The 20,875-nt window shown below is 44.4% G+C and overlaps 1 protein-coding gene across 3 annotated transcripts in view; it reads right to left on the bottom strand.

The window, feature by feature from the left end:
• Positions 1 to 14,511, bottom strand: part of LOC139544403 (ras-specific guanine nucleotide-releasing factor RalGPS1) — a 287,070-nt gene extending 272,559 nt beyond the window's left edge. For 2 of the 3 annotated variants that reach the window (XM_071351449.1, XM_071351451.1), the window contains exon 1: positions 14,170 to 14,511. The gene's annotated coding sequence lies outside the window, so the exon portion shown is untranslated. The remainder of the gene's footprint in view (positions 1 to 14,169) is intronic. The other variant, XM_071351450.1, reaches the window with a different exon arrangement.
• Positions 14,512 to 20,875: the final 6,364 nt, after the last annotated feature.

The following is a 20,875-nucleotide window of genomic DNA, read 5'->3' as shown; positions in this document are numbered from 1 at the left end:
TTCTCGGTCAAATAGCCCTTACACAGCCTGGAGGTGTTTTGTGGGTCATTGTCCTGTTGAAAAACAAATGATAGTCCCACTAAGCGCAAACCAGATGGGATGGTGTATCGCTGCAGAATGCTGTGGTAGCCATGCTGGTTAAGTGTGCCTTGAATTCCAAATAAATCACTGACAACATCACATTCCCTCCATTCTTCACGATGGGAACAACACACGCGGAGATGATCCGTTCACCTACTCTGCATCTCACAAAGACACGGCGCCTGGAACCAAAAATCTCACATTTGGACTCATTAGACCAAAGGACAGATTTCCACCGGTCTAATGTCCATTGCTCGTGTTTCTTGGCCCAAGCAAGATCTCTTCTTATTATTATTGGTGTCCTTTAGTAGTGGTTTCTTTGCAGAAATTCAACCATGAAGGCCTGATTCACACAGTCTTCTCTGAACAGTTGATGTTGAGATGTGTCTCTTGAACTCTAATGTACTTATCCTCTGCAGCAGAGGTAACTCTGGGTCTTCCTTTCCTGTGGCGGTCCTCATGAGAGCCACTTTCATCATAGCGCTTGACGTTTTTTGTGACTGCACTTTGAAGAAACTTTCAAAGTACTTGACATTTTCCAGATTGACTGACCTTCATGTCTTAAAGTAATGATGGACTGTCGTTTCTCTTTGCTTATTTGAACTGTTCTTGCCATAATATGGACTTTTACCAAATAGGGATATCTTCTGGACACCATCCCTACCTTGTCACAACACAACTGATTGGCTCAAATGCATTAAGAAGGAAATAAATTCCACAAATTATATAAAATATATTTTGATTTGATTAACACTTTTTTGGTTACTACATGATTTCATAGTTTTGATGTCTTCACTATTATTCTACAATGTAGAAAAATCATAAAAACAAAGAAAAACCCTAGAATGAGGAGGTGTGTCCAAACGTTTGACTTGTACTGCATGTCCTGTGATGATTAGGTTAGGAGTGAGGGAGGCAAAGCTGATCCCAAATCTGTGGTTAGGGTTAAACTTCTAGCAGGAGCCTTACTAAGTGACCTTTCAACTTTGCTTCCATACACACCCTCATCCAGTGTGTCAGCAGGGGCGTAGTCAATGAAGATATAAGATACGCCTAATCGCATGTTTAGTTACACATGCTTTTCTCCTTATTAGCATGAAGACGATCTATACAAGGTTAACAATGAGAAAAATGCATTGCGTAATGTTTGGAGACATGATATGCAGTTATATCACCACACATTTGTAAAAAGTATGATGTGCTGTGTGTGTGTGTGTATTAATATCATGTACGGTTTGGGACGTGTCAGATAAACCAGAGCTCTAGTTAGCCTGCAAACTGATAGCTTGCACATTTAAAAGTTGGCAAGCGAAGCTGCCTCTTGCCACGCCAGATATGGAAACAGCTGCCACTGGGGCAGACACTCTTACATGACATTAATGGTTGTCGTGGGGATTTAAGTTAACGTCAATCAAAATACAAAAGACTGGCATAATACTGTAGTGATGCAAAACACACACATTTACATTTTAGTCATTAAGCAGACAGCCTTATCCAGAGTGATTTATAGTTAGTGCATTCATCTTCAGATAGCTAGGTGGGAGAACCACATATATCGCAGTCATAGTAAGTACATTGTTTCTCAAAGTAGCCATCAGCAAAGTCAGAGCAAGTAAAGGGAAAATAATATATATTCAAGTGGGATTATTTAAGATACCCTTTGAAGGAGGTCGGGTTTCAGATGTTTTCTGAAGATGGGCAGGGAGTTCATTGGGAAGCTTGTTGGGGCGGCAGGTAGCCTAGTGGTTAGAGCGTTGGGCCAGTAACCGAAAGGTTGCTGGATCAAATCCCCGAGCTGACAAGGTAAAAATCTGTAGTTCTGCCCCTGAACAAGGCAACCCACTGTTCCCCGGTAGGCCATCATTGTAAATAAGAATTTGTTCTTAACTGACTTGCCTAGTTAAATAAAGGTTCAATTTTTTTTTAAATACAAAAATTGTTCCACCATTAGTGTGCCAGGACAGAGAAGAGCTTGGACCTGGCTGAGAGGGAGCTGCCCTCCTGTAGGGGTGGGAGCTGCCCTCCTGTAGGGGTGGGAGCTGCCCTCCTGTAGGGGTGGGAGCTGCCCTCCTGTAGGGGTGGGAGCTGCCCTCCTGTAGGGGTGGGAGCTGCCCTCCTGTAGGGGTGGGAGCTGCCCTCCTGTAGGGGTGGGAGCTGCCCTCCTGTAGGGGTGGGAGCTGCCCTCCTGTAGGGGTGGGAGCTGCCCTCCTGTAGGGTGGGAGGGCCAAGAGAGCAGAAGTGGCAGAACAGAGTTCTCGGGTTGGGGTGTAGGGTTTGAGCAGAGCCTGAAGGTAGGGAGGTGCAGCTCCTCTTGCTGCTCTGTAGGCACATTGTCTTGTAGTGGATGAGAACTTCGACTGGAAGCCAGTGGAGTGTGAGGAGGATCTGGGTGACATGTAACTTGGGAAAGTTGAACACCAGGCGGGCTGCAGCGCTCTGGATAAATTGTAAGGGTTTGCAGGGCGGCAGGTAGCCTAGTGGTTAAGAGTGTTGGGCCAGTCATTGAAAGGTTGCTGGCTCGAATCCCAGAGCCGACATAAAATGTTTGATGGCACAAGCGGGGAGCCCAGCCAACAGCGAGTTACAGTAGTCTAGACAGGAGAGGACAAGTTCCTGGATTAGGACTAGCGCCACGTCCTGTGTGAGGTAGGGTCGTACTCTACGGATGTTGCAGTACATGAACCTGCAGGAGCGAGTCACTGTTTTGATGTTTGCAAAACACCACATTGCCTTACTAATTACGTGTCCAGTCTCCACTGGACTGGCAGAAATGGGTCATAAGGGTGACAGGCAAAGGGGGGTAATGGGGGGGGGGGCTGCATAGCCTGCAGCCTCTCACTGACACAGCATAGGTGCCAGTCAGTGGAGTGGCTGCAGCACTAAACTCTGACCAAATAATGCCTACTGAGAGTCCCACATCACAGATGCCCTCATCATCCGTTGAGGGCGAAAACAGGCCATGCCATAGGGGGGGTGCATCTCAATAGTCTTCAGTGATTTCCTCCGCTCGTCTCCTTTCCTCCATCTGCAGGACATTAACATTTAAAAAGTCAGGCCAAAGCAATTCCCTGGGAAGCATCCTCCATCTGCAGTGTTTCCCCCTGTAGTCCCTTAGCAGTGGCGTACCCCTCCCCAAGGAGAGCAGCTTAACACAGGACACACTTGGTGTGCGTTTCTGTGCAACCTGGGAACTGTAACAGTAGATGACAGTGTGACATTCCATTGGAGGCTTCCCAAAATGATCCTAATTTAGAGCCAGCTTCATTAGTAAGGGATAAAACGCCAACGCTATGTACATTATCTGGAAATAATGGATAGTGTGGTGGGGACGTCCAAGATAATGTAGAGAAGAGCCTTACTCTATCGTAGCAATGAAACAAAAAAAGAACTTATTTAGGAAAACAGCCCTAAATGTTGGAAACAAACATTGTCTTATCATCCAGAGGCACATTTATTTTCCAAGCTATGGCACACCATATTTTACAAATAGCAGGTTTTTAAAGGGCTAATGAGTTGCCTGCTTCATGTTTTCATTTTTGACGTGGAAAAAAAAGAAATAGTGATAATGGTATCGCCCCGGGCCTAGTAGAGAGTGGAACTGTTTATCCCGCTTATACCAGTAGCCAAAGAAAACAATTCTAAAGTGCTCTAGCCAGTAGGAATTTGTTCGATTGCCATGTAAATTGGCAACATTCTAATCCCTTGCTTGCCAGCTAGCCAACTATGGCTAACGAAGTCTTGTCCAACTCCGCAAAATAACAGCAAAGCATCTCCATTTGCATTTGATTAAGCTGTTTTCTATTTAAAATTTGGATACATCCATAACAATGCATCATTTTGCCTGGCACAGAAAAATTGCTGTCTCGTTAGGACATAAGCTGTCCATTACAATACTTGAGGACATCGCATTGCAAATAAAACACTAGGCTAGAAGCTTGCTAAATACAGTAGTTTGTTCCTCGCAAATCTACCACTGACAACCGAATTCAACAATACCAGTTGCTAAAAACAGCCGGTCGAACAAGAAACATGTGGGAGGATTTGACAGCACTAGTCTAACTCCACCTGCGTCATGGAGAATTTCATGTTCATCACTCACCACCCTAGGTCATCAGATGCTACAAAAATATATACAAGTCTCAGTAAAAACAAAAACGTTATTCCTCATTGGACATGCATCCAATTTCAGTATGTGTAGTTGTTGGTTTGGCTTTTTGTAACTTGTGTTATTGACTGTACGTTTGTTTGTGTAACTCTGTTGTTGTCACACTGCTTTGCTCTATCTTGGCCAGGTCGCAGTTGTAAATGAGAACTTGTTCTCAACTGGCCTACCTGGTTAAATAAAAGGTGAAAAAAAAAAAATCTTTATAGCTGCTTGGTGCAGTGATTTACAACGGTAATAAGGCACCTATTGTTGGAACTACTTCAGGAGGTGTTAAATAACTGTCCGTATAGATCTGAAAATAATGCCCACTCTAGAACGCCCTTCTTGACAGTCAGAATCCACTATTCAACAATGCCGTGGTATAACTCCTATTATAAACCAGGTGGTTTGAGCCATGAATGCTGATTGGCTGAAAACAAATTGTATTGGTCACAGACACATATTTAGCAGATGTTATTGCGGGTGTAGCGAAATGCTTGTGTTCTAGCTCCAACAGTGCAGTAGAATCTAAAAACGATTCACAACAATACAAAGTAAAAGAATGGAATTTAGAAATACATAAATATTAGATTGAGCAATGTCGGCGTGTCATTGACTAAAATACAGTAGAATATAATACAGTATATACATATATGAGTAAAGCGGTATGTAAACATTAAAGTGACTAGTGTCCATTATTAAAGTGGTCAGTCATTCCATGTCTATAGGGCAACAGCTTCTAAGGCGCAGGGTTGCGTAACCGGGTGGATGCCGGCTAGTGATAGCTATTTAGCAGTCTGACAGCCTTGAGATGGGACCGAGAAGCTGTTTTGTCAGTCTCAGCTTTGATGCACCTGTACTGACCTCGCCTTCTGGATGATAGCGGGATGAACAGGCCGTGGCTCGCGTGGTTGACTTTCTTCATTATCTTTTTGTCCTTCCTGTGACATGGTTTGATGTAGGTGTCCTGGAGGGCAGGCAGTTTGCACCCGGTGATGCGTTGGGCAGCTGCCGTAACAGGGGCCCGACTGGATGCTCTGTAAAGGTTTGTGAGGGTTTTAGGTGACAAGACAAATTTCTTCAGCCTCCTGAGGTTGAAGAGGCGCTGTTGCGCCCTCTTCGCCACACTGTCTGTGTCGGTGGAACATTTCAGATCGTCAGTGATGTGTACGCCGAGGAACTTGAAGCTTTCCACCTTCTCCACCGCGGTCCTGTCGATGTGGATAGGGGAGTGCTCCCTCTGCTGTTTCCTGAAGTCCGCGATCAGCTCCTTTGTTTTGTTGACGTTGAGTGAAAAGCTATTTACTCTACTAAGGCCCTCACCTCTTCCCTGTAGGTTGTCTCGTCATTGTTGGTAATCAGGCCTACTACTGTTTTGTCATCTGCAAACTTGATGATTGAGTTGGAGGTGTGCGTGGCCACAGCTCAGCATTCAACACCATAGTACCCTTCAAGGTCATTAAGCTCGGTGTCCTGGGTCTGAACTAGAGGTCGACCGATTAATCGGAATGGCCGATTAAGTAGGGCCGATTTCAAGTTTTCATAACAATCGGTAATCAGCATTTTTGGACACCGATTATGGCCGATTACATTCGACTCCACGAGGAGACTGTGTGGCAGGCTGACTACCTGTTATGCGAGTGCAGCAAGGAGCCAAGGTAAGGTGCTAGCTAGCATTATTAATTAAGTCTATGATTTGATAGAGCATTCTGAGCGGTGGTAGGCACCAGCAGGCTCGTAAGCATTCATTCAAACAGCACTTTCCTGCATTTGCCAGCAGCTCTTCACTGTGCTTCAAGCATTGCGCTGTTTATGACTTCAAGCCTATCAACTCCCGAAATTAGGCTGGCAATACTAAAGTACCTATTAGATCATCCAATAGTCAAAGGTATATGAAATACAAATGGTATAGAGAGAAATAGTCCTATAATTCCTGTAATAACTACAACCTAAAACTTCTTACCTGGGAATATTGAAGACTCATGTTAAAAAGGGACCACCAGCTTGCATATGTTCTGAGCAAGGAACTTAAACGTTAAACCTTTTTACATGGCACATATTGCACTTTTACTTTCTTCTCCAACACTTTGTTTTTGCATTATTTAAACCAAATTGAACATGTTTCATTATTTATTTGAGACTAAATTGATTTTATTGATGTATTATATTAAAGTTAAAATAAGTGTTCATTCAGTATTGTTGTAATTGTCATTCTTACAAATATATATATAAATAAATAGGCCGATTAATCGGTATCGGCTTTTTTTGGTCCTCCAATAATCGGTGTTGTAAAATCATGATCGGTCGACCTCTAGTCTGAACCCCCTTCACCACCTGGAGGCGGCTCGTCAGGAAGTCCAGGACCCCGAGCTTAATGACCTTGGAGGGTACTATGGTGTTGAATGCTGAGCTGTGGTCATTGAACAGCATTCTTACATAGGTATTCCTCTTGTCCAGATGGGATATGGTGTGTAGTGCGATGGCATCGTCTGTGGATCTATTGGGGCGGTAAGCAAATTGAAGTGGGCCTAGGGTGACAGGTATGGTGGAGGTGATATGATCCTTGACTAGTCTCAAAGAACTTCATGATGACAGAAGTGACTGCTACGGGGCGATAGTCATTTAGTTCAGTTACCTTAGCTTTCTTGGGTACAGGAACAATGGTGGACATCTTGAAGAGAGATAATGAATTGTGACTCCACTTTGTCTCTGTATTGACATTTTGCCTATTTGATTGCCTTTACAAAAGGATTAACTGCACTGTTCGTATTCAGCCATATTAACCAGAATCCTTGTCATGGTTATATGCGGTGGTTCGCGGTTTCAGTTTCTGGTGAGTTACCGGCAATAAAAAACACCACCTCGTGCCTTAATCACTTAAATATAAGCCGGTTTATGTGATAACATTTGCACCGGGAGATGTACTATGCCAGTATATTGCCAAAACTGCCTGACAGTCACAGTCATGTATATTAGGGGAAGCATGCCACGGATGAGTGATTAAATCAAAACGACCCACTGTTGCCTCTCAAACTAGACAGATGCAATGAGAGTTATGCTTGTAACATAATTCCTCGTTAAAATATGATCATATCCCATTGTCTCCAGATTAGGCCCATTGCCTACACACGCTGTACCATCTGCTGCAAGGTGATCAAGGTCAACCACTAGATGAGCAATTCAGAAACTGCACAAATGTTAAAACAGAAAGTACTACCAGTGTAGGTAACCACAGAGGATATAGCCAACAGTCTGGATACGTCTAATAACAGAGCACATGGCCAACATTCTGGATATGTCCACTGACAAATCTGAAAGGATTTGATTGGTGAAAGCAGCTCTGCCAGTGGCTGTGGAGGAGTAGTTGGAAGATCCTCACTTCAGAGAACTGGGACATGAGCCAGAGATGATAGGATGTACGCCAGGTTTGACATGTTATACACTGATTGCTGAGCAGGTTCAATAGAATATGTCTATAGCACTGCAATGAGAAGGATCAATAGTGGCGCCGAAGGAAATATCCTTTGCAGTAAGCAACAATAATTGACAAACCCCTAGTGGTATGTGCACACAGTCAATTAAATCTATAAATGATGACCAAGACATTTAGAAGACAACAGACTTGGACTTGCTTAGAAACTACTAAATTCACCTTTACATTTTTGGGGGACAGACTGTCCCACCATTCAGTATTAAAAATTAATCAAAGTAACCAAATGTAGAAATAAAATGTAAAAAAAACCAGACTAAACTGTTTAAATAATAAGCCAAATTTAAAAAAACCAGGAAGTACTCTGTGTAGTTCAGGTGACTTGAGAAACCTCGTTTATGAGAAACGCTCTTTCCTGTGTCACTAGTTTCTCTGGTTTCACTTTCTCCCCCATGCACCACAATAGTTTATATAAAAACACTACATGACCATGGCAACCGTTTCAGCTCAACACAACTTGTTAGTTATAGGGACAAGTGGACGGAGGGACCAAATTACACAAATCATAAAAAATAAAAAAAACACTCAAAACAATCCGTGACATCGCACTGGATTACTATGGAAAAAGTCATGTGTAGAGCTGTCAACTGGGCTTTCCTTAGGAATGTTGACTGGAATAACAAATTATGCAAAGTGTCAGTGTAAGACTACAATGGCACTCTTCTCAGCTGCAAACCAGTCAAGGAATGCACCAAACAGTGACGAGATTTAATGAGGGGAGAAACCATTAGAGGATGTTATATCAACATCACAGGACATTAAGGCATGGGCAGATCACTATAGTACTCTAGTGGAACACAATTAGTAAATCATACAAACATATCCTGCCAGGTTCCATGGTTGATCGACATTCATACTGACAAGATATCACAACAGGTAGCCTGGCGGTTAAGAGCGTTCGGCCAGTAACTGAAAAGGTCACTGGTTCGTATCCCGAGCCGGCAAGGTAGAAAAATCTGCCGATCTACTGTTGAGCAAAACAGTTAACCCACAACAACAACCTGTTCCCCGGGCGTCGAAGACGTGGACGTGGATTAACGCAGCCCCCCTACACCTCTCTGATTCAGAGGGGTTGGGTTAAAATGTGGAAGACACATTTCAGTTGAATGCATTCAATTGTGCAACTGACTAGGTATCCCCCTTTCCCTTTCTAATAGCACAATACATGCAAAGGCAGACCATACTTGGCATGGTCTTATCTCATAGAACCTCATCCATTAACTGGCACGATCTCCTTAATGCCATTATGCAGCAGTGTTCAGGCTTGTGTGATACAAATAAGCTCTTTCACGGTGGTGGGAGTCCAAACGCAAATCACATTACTTCATCATTCAAAGCATGTACAATTCGACCATGAAGAGTCGTGGTCAGAGCAACATTATTCAGTCATTTCCCAGGAAAAACATGTTGGCTTGGTTGCTTTGAGTTGCTGTCAAATACACTGAAAAAAATTATAAAAACATTGGTCCCATGTTTCATGAGCTGAAATAATAAACTTAATCTCTCTCAAATGTTGTGCACAAATTTGTTTACATCCCTGTTAGTGAGCATTTCTCCTTTGCCAAGATAATCCATCCACCTGACAGGTGTGGCATATCAAGAAGCTGATTAAACAGCATGATCATTATACAGGTGCACCTTGTGCTGGGGACAATAAAAGGCCACTAAAATGTGCAGTTTTGTCACACAACACAATGCCACAGATGTCTCAAGTTGAGGGAGCGTGCAATCGGTATGCTGACTGCAGGAATGTCCACCAGAGATGTTACCAGAGAATTTTATGTTAATTTCTCTACCATATGCTGCCTCCAATGTCGTTTTAGAGAATTTGGCAGTACGTCCAACCGGCCACACAACTGCAGACCACGTGTATGGCGTCGTGTGGGCGAGCGGTTTGCTGATGTCAACGTTGTGAACACTGCGCCCCATGTTGGCGTTATAGTATTGACAGGCATAAGCTATTGACAACAAAACAACTGCATTTTATAACTGGCAATTTGAATGCACAGAGATCCCCGTCACGAGATCCTGAGGCCCATTGTTGTGCCATTCATCCCATCATGTTTCAGCATGATAATGCACAGCCCCATGTCGCAAGGATCTGTACACACTTCCTGGACTGAAAATGTCCAGTTCTTCCACGGCCTGCATATTCACCAGACATGTCAACAGATGCATATGTGAAATCAATAGATTTAGGGCCTAATGAATGTATTTAAAATTGACTGATTTCCTTATATGAACTGTAACGCAGTAAAATCTTTGACATTGTTGCATGTTATGTTTATATTTTTGCTCAGTTTAAATGCAACAAATGTGAGAGTTGAGATGAGTAGGGTTACTAGGGGCTATTCCACTAGTGGTGAGTAGGGTTACTAGGGGCTATTCCACTAGTGGTGAGTAGGGTTACTAGGGGGTATTCCACTAGTGGTGAGTAGGGTTACTAGGGGCTATTCCACTAGTGGTGAGGTGAGTAGGGGTACTAGAGGCTATTCCACTAGTGGTGAGGTGAGTAGGGGTACTAGGGGCTATTCCACTAGTGGTGAGTAGGGTTACTAGAGGCTATTCCACTAGTGGTGAGTGGGGTTACTAGGGGCTATTCCACTAGTGGTGAGGTGAGTAGGGGTACTAGAGGCTATTCCACTAGTGGTGAGGTGAGTAGGGGTACTAGGGGCTATTCCACTAGTGGTGAGTAGGGGTACTAGAGGCTATTCCACTAGTGGTGAGGTGAGTAGGGGTACTAAGGGCTATTCCACTAGTGGTGAGGTGAGTAGGGGTACTAAGGGCTATTCCACTAGTGGTGAGTAGGGGTACTAAGGGCTATTCCACTAGTGATGAGGTGAGTAGGGGTACTAGGGGCTATTCCACTAGTGGTGAGTAGGGTTACTAGAGGCTATTCCACTAGTGGTGAGGTGAGTAGGGGTACTAAGGGCTATTCCACTAGTGATGAGGTGAGTAGGGGTACTAAGGGCTATTCCACTAGTGGTGAGGTGAGTAGGGGTACTAAGGGCTATTCCACTAGTGGTGAGTAGGGGTACTAAGGGCTATTCCACTAGTGGTGAGTAGGGTTACTAGAGGCTATTCAAGTAGTGGTGAGTAGGGGTACTAGAGGCTATTCCACTAGTGGTGAGGTGAGAGGGGTACTAGGGGCTATTCCACTAGTGGTGAGTAGGGTTACTAGAGGCTATTCCACTAGTGATGAGGTGAGTAGGGGTACTAAGGGCTATTCCACTAGTGGTGAGTAGGGTTACTAGAGGCTATTCCACTAGTGGTGAGTAGGGTTACTAGAGGCTATTCCACTAGTGGTGAGTAGGGTTACTAGAGGCTATTCCACTAGTGGTGAGGTGAGTAGGGGTACTAAGGGCTATTCCACTAGTGGTGAGTAGGGTTACTAGAGGCTATTCCACTAGTGGTGAGTAGGGTTACTAGAGGCTATTCCACTAGTGGTGAGGTGAGTAGGGGTACTAGAGGCTATTCCACTAGTGGTGAGGTGAGTAGGGGTACTAGAGGCTATTCCACTAGTGGTGAGTAGGGTTACTAGAGGCTATTCCACTAGTGGTGAGGTGAGAGGGGTACTAGAGGCTATTTCACTAGTGGTGAGGTGAGTAGGGGTACTAGAGGCTATTCCACTAGTGGTGAGTAGGGTTACTAGAGGCTATTCAAGTAGTGGTGAGTAGGGGTACTAGGAGCTATTCCACTAGTGGTGAGTAGGGTTACTAGGGGCTATTCCACTAGTGGTGAGTAGGGTTACTAGGGGCTATTCCACTAGTGGTGAGTAGGGGTACTAGAGGCTATTTCACTAGTGGTGAGGTGAGTAGGGGTACTAGAGGCTATTCCACTAGTGGTGAGTAGGGTTACTAGGGGCTATTCCACTAGTGGTGAGTAGGGGTACTAGAGGCTATTTCACTAGTGGTGAGGTGAGTAGGGGTACTAGAGGCTATTCCACTAGTGGTGAGTGGGGTTACTAGGGGCTATTCCACTAGTGGTGAGTAGGGGTACTAGGGGCTATTTCACTAGTGGTGAGGTGAGTAGGGGTACTAGAGACTATTCCACTAGTGGTGAGGTGAGAGGGGTACTAGAGGCTATTCCACTAGTGGTGAGGTGAGAGGGGTACTAGGGGCTATTCCACTAGTGGTGAGTAGGGGTACTAGGGGCTATTCCAGTAGTGGTGAGTAGGGGTACTAGGGGCTATTCCAGTAGTGGTGAGTAGGGGTACTAGGGGCTATTCCAGTAGTGGTGAGTAGGGGTACTAGGGGCTATTCCAGTAGTGGTGAGTGGGGGTACTAGGGGCTATTCCAGTAGTGGTGAGTAGGGGTACTAGGGGCTATTCCAGTAGTGGTGAGTAGGGGTACTAGGGGCTATTCCAGTAGTGGTGAGTAGGGGTACTAGGGGCTATTCCAGTAGTGGTGAGTAGGGGTACTAGGGGCTATTCCAGTAGTGGTGAGTAGGGGTACTAGGGGCTATTCCAGTAGTGGTGAGTAGGGGTACTAGGGGCTATTCCAGTAGTGGTGAGTAGGGGTACTAGGGGCTATTCCAGTAGTGGTGAGTAGGGGTACTAGGGGCTATTCCAGTAGTGGTGAGTAGGGGTACTAGGGGCTATTCCAGTAGTGGTGAGTAGGGGTACTAGGGGCTATTCCAGTAGTGGTGAGTAGGGGTACTAGGGGCTATTCCAGTAGTGGTGAGTAGGGGTACTAGGGGCTATTCCAGTAGTGGTGAGTAGGGGTACTAGGGGCTATTCCACTAGTGGTGAGGTGAGTAGGGGTACTAGGGGCTATTCCAGTAGTGGTGAGTAGGGGTACTAGGGGCTATTCCAGTAGTGGTGAGTAGGGGTACTAGGGGCTATTCCAGTAGTGGTGAGTAGGGGTACTAGGGGCTATTCCAGTAGTGGTGAGTAGGGGTACTAGGGGCTATTCCAGTAGTGGTGAGTAGGGGTACTAGGGGCTATTCCAGTAGTGGTGAGTAGGGGTACTAGGGGCTATTCCAGTAGTGGTGAGTAGGGGTACTAGGGGCTATTCCACTAGGGGTGAGTAGGGGTACTAGGGGCTATTCCAGTAGTGGTGAGTAGGGGTACTAGGGGCTATTCCAGTAGTGGTGAGTAGGGGTACTAGGGGCTATTCCAGTAGTGGTGAGTAGGGGTACTAGGGGCTATTCCAGTAGTGGTGAGTAGGGGTACTAGGGGCTATTCCAGTAGTGGTGAGTAGGGGTACTAGGGGCTATTCCAGTAGTGGTGAGTAGGGGTACTAGGGGCTATTCCACTAGTGGTGAGTAGGGGTACTAGGGGCTATTCCAGTAGTGGTGAGTAGGGGTACTAGGGGCTATTCCACTAGTGGTGAGTAGGGGTACTAGGGGCTATTCCAGTAGTGGTGAGTAGGGGTACTAGGGGCTATTCCACTAGTGGTGAGTAGGGGTAGCCAGGCTATGGTCCAGCAGAAGGCTCCAGAAACAACGTTCAATATGGACCCATAAAACTCAGCTGCCAACAACTTGATCAACATGTTCTAAAGATTTGCTGCATGATAATGAATTGAGAACAGATTGCGCACTTTGCCTCTTAGAATAACAGGGGCATCAAAATGTTGCCTAGGTAGGGTAGTTTAGTATAAAATGTAATTAGAAAATGGCTGTTAGTTATATATTTTTGTAATAATTACTGCTTAATTAAAAAGGGCCAATCAGAGGTTGAATAAGCAGCCTACTCCCAACCACTTCCTGTAAAAATCAGATGGAGGGGGCTGGAGAAATGTAATTACTCAAATGCATAGACAGAGCTATGGATGCAAGGACTGATCATCCATGATATCTAAATTATAGTTTCAATGTTTTGAGGTTATATAGTGTTTGTAAACAAACACTGTTGTAAAACAAGCTAACATGTTGGGTTCTGATGGGGTACAACAGTTTAAATTCATGAGGCATAAAGTAATATTCTTCAATAGTCAATGGGTAGATATAATACATTTATAAGTCAAATTATATGTTGTAACTGCTGATGTAGCAACCCTCTGACAAGGCTGCCGGGAAAGTGCAGAAAAGGTTACAGAATTACTGGTTTGTAAATGAATACACTTGATAAATTAGTAGCCTGAACAGATTAATCTTTGCGCTGCATTGTCAATTGTAGCCTACATGCTAGACAGTAGAGACACGGTTGACACATTCAATGTTTATCAAAATTGGCCAAATAAATCTCGTTAACAAAAGTCACGAGGACAGTGCAGAAAGTGTCGCATAGACCTAGCCCAGATTTGTATGCGTACAAGACCGCCAAATGTACACCCACTTTCTCGTTCAGATCACCTTTACCCTGTACAAGTACTCGTCATGACGCAAACATTCTATGCCACCGCGTTCATGATAGTCGATAGAGCACAGAATACATTTTTTGTTTTTATTATAGGATACACGCTCGAAATAAAATGAAAACCAAAAATGCAGTAGCCTAGGTGTTGCTTACCTCTACAAATACGAGGGTCAGTCCCTCGCTGTTGCGTCTCACTGCTGTATCAACTGGGTAACATAAACGAAAATAAAAACTCAAATCACAATCCAATCTTTGTAGTAGACCTATCGTATGCAGGCTAAACTACACCGCAACCAATATTCCTCCAAATGTGAGTAAATACCCAAGGTCGCAGCGCTTCAGCCGGAGGACGTGGAAATTCTAATTGAATACATCTGATGAAGGCATACAAACATGGCAGTGATATATATGTGAGAAACGTCATCCACGCGCATGAAAGGAAAAACCCATAACGACGACAGCAGGAAGTGTCAGGTAGGTGCACTTAACCTGACGGCTAAGACTAGTTTTTCTGCCAGCAGCACAAAGGATGAACCCACTGTATATGGTAATGAGAAAACCTTCAAAATAAAAGCCTGTATTTCAAAACATTGCAATGTGGATAACTCATTCAAAAGATATATATTCAATGGCTACTTTTATTGTGCCAACAAGAAAAGGCAATAAGTCATTTCTGAAAACAAATACAAAATATGGTTTTAAAAACATGAAAAACTTTTCTAGCTCTTAGCTAAAGTGGGGTGGGAAATACTAAGTAGGGTCTTTACTAACCAAGTATGGTTCGTTTTGGAGGGGGACTGGATCACAAGGCCTGCTGCTGGCTTTTCATTCTGCCCCCACATACTCTGTAATAGACTGTACATGGAATACATATCGGCTTGTAGAGAGAACAAAACATCGTAACACTTGTTTTTATTGCTTCCAATGTGAAATAAAATGCTATTCCATACTAGTCTTCCATGCACTCTTGCCTTGCCTTGATGAAAGACCCAATTACCAATTGATTAGTTGAGAAGCCAACTGCTTTAAAGAAACAATGATGTACTGGCATACCTGTTTAACGACCTAATGGTGTTGTGATGGGGAACCTTTACACATTGAAATCAGCCCAAGGCCAGCCTTGACATGTGCCAAAATGCATCAGGTCAATTGATTGGCCTGGCAAATAAAAACATTTTGAGGCAGTATCCTAGTAAAATCCTGTTGCTATAAGTTTATATCAACCCAATTATACATAACTTTCCAACGGTTTTCATAAACCCACCTTGATCGCAATTAATCCAAAGGACTGATTCATGGATCATATAGCCCATCTCTCCAAAATGTCATTTTGTGAGGAAATACAAGTGATTATTACTTGGCCTTTATCTTATTAAATCAAATCAAACTTTATTAGTCACATGTGCCGAATACAACAGGTGTAGTAGACCTTACAGTGAAATGCTTACTTTACAAGCCCTTAACCAACAATGCAGTTTTAAGAAAAATACCAAAAAAATACCAATAAAGAAATAAAAGTGACAAATAATTAAAGAGCAGCAGTAAAATAACAATAGCATTTACATTACATTTAAGTCATTTAGCAGACGCTCTTATCCAGAGCGACTTACAAATTGGTGCATTCACCTTATGATATCCAGTGGAACAACCACTTTACAATAGTGCATCTAACTCTTTTAAGGGGGGGGGGGGTTAGAAGGATTACTTTATCCTATCCTAGGTATTCCTTAAAGAGGTGGGGTTTCAGGTGTCTCCGGAAGGTGGTGATTGACTCCGCTGACCTGGCGTCGTGAGGGAGTTTGTTCCACCATTGGGGTGCCAGAGCAGCGAACAGTTTTGACTGGGCTGAGCGGGAACTGTACTTCCTCAGAGGTAGGGAGGCGAGCAGGCCAGAGGTGGATGAACGCAGTGCCCTTGTTTGGGTGTAGGGCCTGATCAGAGCCTGAAGGTACGGAGGTGCCGTTCCCCTCACAGCTCCGTAGGCAAGCACCATGGTCTTGTAGCGGATGCGAGCTTCAACTGGAAGCCAGTGGAGAGAGCGGAGGAGCGGGGTGACGTGAGAGAACTTGGGAAAGTTGAACACCAGACGGGCTGCGGCGTTCTGGATGAGTTGTAGGGGTTTAATGGCACAGGCAGGGAGCCCAGCCAACAGCGAGTTGCAGTAATCCAGACGGGAGATGACAAGTGCCTGGATTAGGACCTGCGCCGCTTCCTGCGTGAGGCAGGGTCGTACTCTGCGAATGTTGTAGAGCATGAACCTACAGGAACGGGTCACCGCCTTGATGTTAGTTGAGAACGACAGGGTGTTGTCCAGGATCACGCCAAGGTTCTTAGCACTCTGGGAGGAGGACACAATGGAGTTGTCAACCGTGATGGCGAGATCATGGAACGGGCAGTCCTTCCCCGGGAGGAAGAGCAGCTCCGTCTTGCCGAGGTTCAGCTTGAGGTGGTGATCCGTCATCCACACTGATATGTCTGCCAGACATGCAGAGATGCGATTCACCACCTGGTTATCAGAGGGGGGAAAGGAGAAGATTAATTGTGTGTCGTCTGCATAGCAATGATAGGAGAGACCATGTGAGGATATGACAGAGCCAAGTGACTTGGTGTATAGCGAGAATAGGAGAGGGCCTAGAACAGAGCCCTGGGGGACACCAGTGGTGAGAGCACGTGGTGCGGAGACAGATTCTCGCCACGCCACCTGGTAGGAGCGACCTGTCAGGTAGGACGCAATCCAAGCGTGGGCCGCGCCGGAGATGCCCAGCTCGGAGAGGGTGGAGAGGAGGATCTGATGGTTCACAGTATCAAAGGCAGCCGATAGGTCTAGAAGGATGAGAGCAGAGGAGAGAGAGTTAGCTTTAGCAGTGCGGAGCGCCTCCGTGACACAGAGAAGAGCAGTCTCAGTTGAATGACTAGTCTTGAAACCTGACTGATTTGGATCAAGAAGGTCATTCTGAGAGAGATAGCAGGAGAGCTGGCCAAGGACGGCACGTTCAAGAGTTTTGGAGAGAAAAGAAAGAAGGGATACTGGTCTGTAGTTGTTGACATCGGAGGGATCGAGTGTAGGTTTTTTCAGAAGGGGTGCAACTCTCGCTCTCTTGAAGACGGAAGGGACGTAGCCAGCGGTCAAGGATGAGTTGATGAGCGAGGTGAGGTAAGGGAGAAGGTCTCCGGAAATGGTCTGGAGAAGAGAGGAGGGGATAGGGTCAAGCGGGCAGGTTGTTGGGCGGCCGGCCGTCACAAGACGCGAGATTTCATCTGGAGAGAGAGGGGAGAAAGAGGTCAAAGCACAGGGTAGGGCAGTGTGAGCAGAACCAGCGGTGTCGTTTGACTTAGCAAACGAGGATCGGATGTCGTCGACCTTCTTTTCAAAATGGTTGACGAAGTCATCAGCAGAGAGGGAGGAGGGGGGAGGATGGGGAGGAGGATTCAGGAGGGAGGAGAAGGTGGCAAAGAGCTTCCTAGGGTTAGAGGCAGATGCTTGGAATTTAGAGTGGTAGAAATTGGCTTTAGCAGCAGAGACAGAAGAGGAGAATGTAGAGAGGAGGGAGTGAAAAGATGCCAGGTCCGCAGGGAGGCGAGTTTTCCTCCATTTCCGCTCGGCTGCCCGGAGCCCTGTTCTGTGAGCTCGCAATGAGTCGTCGAGCCACGGAGCAGGAGGGGAGGACCGAGCCGGCCTGGAGGATAGGGGACATAGAGAGTCAAAGGATGCAGAAAGGGAGGAGAGGAGGGTTGAGGAGGCAGAATCAGGAGATAGGTTGGAGAAGGTTTGAGCAGAGGGAAGAGATGATAGGATGGAAGAGGAGAGAGTAGCGGGGGAGAGAGAGCGAAGGTTGGGACGGCGCGATACCATCCGAGTAGGGGCAGTGTGGGAAGTGTATAAATAGCGAGGCTATATACAGGGTATACAGAGTCAATGTGGAGGCTATATACAGGTGGGATACCGGTACAGAGTCAATGTGGAGGCTATATACAGGGGGGATACCGGTACAGAGTCAATGTGGAGGCTATATACAGGTGGGATACCGGTACAGAGTCAATGTGGAGGCTATATACAGGGGATACCGGTACAGAGTCAATGTGGAGGCTATATACAGGGGGAATACCGGTACAGAGTCAATGTGCAGGGGGACACCGGTTAGTCGAGTTAATTGAGGTAATTTAGACATGTGGGTAGAGTTGTTAAAGTAACTTATTCTTAGATAATATTAGAAGTTCTCATTGACTTACTCTCTCACGTAGTATTATAAGAAGGGAATTGGGAATACTTTATCACAAATCACAGGTGAAAGTATGTTTTATATGAGTTATCAGAGAGAAAATTACTACCTAATACATTTTTAAACTCTACAGAAAATGCCTTTGTAAGCAAAGATTATACTGTGTCCTAATAGCCTGGTTAATATTCATTACGTTTAACTTGTAAATAAATTCCATTTTAGTTTTGATAAAAAAGTTTTGCTTCATGTTTTTTTAGTTGAGTGTGTATTGATTTCAGGCCCATGGATAGTACCAGGGCATTATTTTTAATTTGAGTTGGGTGTGTATTGATTTCAGGACCACGGATAGTACCAGGTCATTTAAAGCTACGTTGCTGGATATGTACGACACTGTCCCCATCCAAAACTAACTATATCTGGTTAGTAGAGACTGAGTATTTACCACCAGTATTTAGCTGAGACAGGTAGAAAAGTTCCCTCCCTACAAGCCAATAAGAATCCCATATACCGTGTATTGCATTCCAGTGAATGGGGGGGGTGGGGTAAAGAGTCACCAGCATTCTATATTAAACCCATTGCTCAGCACAAGAGACCAATTTAAGTTTTGCAGACTCTATTGAGTAATTCCAATAACATGTATTAGTATTTTTTTTTTGTATTTCTTTCAATAAAGCCTACACAATAGCTTTCAACATACCAAACATCAAATTATTATTATTATTTTTTTTTTTAAAGGTGGGAAAAACAGTAGTACAGCACTAAAGTGCTGAGAAAAAAAAAACAATATTCCCAAAGTGTATCCTTTTTTTGCAGGGGGACTCTTATTTTTAAGAAAATAAATATGCGATCATGCTGCCAGCATCCTGGTCTCCTGGTATCCTGCTGCTAGGAGAACGGTGATGATACGGCTAGGTGCATTGCCTAATCAGCGGTTCGAATCCACATGAAGCCCCGCCTTCATGTAATGACAAACCAATCAGTAGGTTAACAGACCGGGTCTTATGCAAATAGCCTGTAGATGCGCAGGTGCATTCGGTCATTTCATCATCTTCGTTTCAGATAACGCGCCAGTGTCACAGAGATTGAGCCTTATCCGACAATTACTTTGTGTAGTCAAGTAGTTTGAAAATCTGTGGCTCCTGCAATAACAGCATTAACATATACACTATGGCCATACATGAGAAGCACATCATTCCACCATCAGTGTCATATAGCCAACATTCTAGAATGTATAGCCAACATTCTAGAATGTATAGCCAACATTCTAGAATGTAATTTACAGACCATTCAAATACTATTTAGGGTATTTCTATTTCTTTTAAAATTTGAAGTAACTATTTTTTATTTGAAAATACAAGTATTTGAATATTGGAATGTATTTGGAAATAGACTTGGAGAAAAAAAATATTTAAAAAAATATTTAAATGATCCATGCATTTGAACCCAGGTCTGTTTGGTCCTTGGGGTATTTGAACCCAGGTCTGTTTGGTCCTTGGGGTATTTGAACCCAGGTCTGTTTGGTCCTTGGGGTATTTGAACCCAGGTCTGTTTGGTCCTTGGGGTATTTGAACCCAGGTCTGTTTGGTCCTGGGGGTATTTGAGCCCAGGTCTGTTTGGTCCTGGGGGTATTTGAGCCCAGCTCTGTTTGGTCCTGGGGGTATTTGAACTCAGGTCTGTTTGGTCCTGGGGGTATTTGAGCTCAGGTCTGTTTGGTCCTTGGGGTATTTGAACCCAGGTCTGTTTGGTCCTTGGGGTATTTGAACCCAGGTCTGTTTGGTCCTAGGGGTATTTGAACCCAGGTCTGTTTGGTCCTTGGGGTATTTGAACCCAGGTCTGTTTGGTCCTTGGGGTATTTGAACCCAGGTCTGTTTGGTCCTTGGGGTATTTGAACCAGGTCTGTTTGGTCCTAGGGGTATTTGAATCCAGGTCTGTTTGGTCCTTGGGGTATTTGAACCCAGGTCTGTTTGGTCCTTGGGGTATTTGAACCCAGGTCTGTTTGGTCCTTGGGGTATTTGAGATGTATTTGAATCCAGGTCTTTTTGGTCCTGGGGGTATTTGAACCCAGGTCTGTTTGGTCCTTGGGGTATTTGAACCCAGGTCTGTTTGGTTCTTGGGGTATTTGAACCCAGGTCTGTTTGGTCCTGGGGGTATTTGAATCCAGGTCTGTTTGGTTCTAGGGGTATTTGAGATGTATTTGAATCCAGGTCTGTTTGGTTAGGGGTATTTTAAATAATTTATTTGAAAATAAGTATTAGAAAATACTCAAATACACAGAAAATAAGTATTTAAAATAACAAATATTTAAATACGCATGTACTGTATTAGAACCCAGGAAAATATGCATGTATTAGAACCCAATGAAATAGGCATGTACTAGAACCCAGTTAAATAGGCATGTACTAGAACCCAATGAAATATTAATGTAACGGAACCCAATGAAATAGGCATGTATTAGAACCCAATGAAATAGGCATGTATATGAACCCAGTTAAATACGCATGTATTAGAACCCAGTTAAATTTAAATACGCATGTATTAGAACCCAGTTAAATATGCATGTACTAGAACCCAGTTAAATATGCATGTACTAGAACCTAGTTAAATAGGCATGTATTAGAACCCAGTTTATCATGCATGAT

Source organism: Salvelinus alpinus, chromosome 18 (genome assembly GCF_045679555.1).
Source record: "Salvelinus alpinus chromosome 18, SLU_Salpinus.1, whole genome shotgun sequence".
Taxonomy (NCBI): domain Eukaryota; kingdom Metazoa; phylum Chordata; class Actinopteri; order Salmoniformes; family Salmonidae; genus Salvelinus; species Salvelinus alpinus.
Note: the sequence above shows the minus strand (reverse complement) of the source record. Positions and strands in the feature narration are given on the sequence as shown.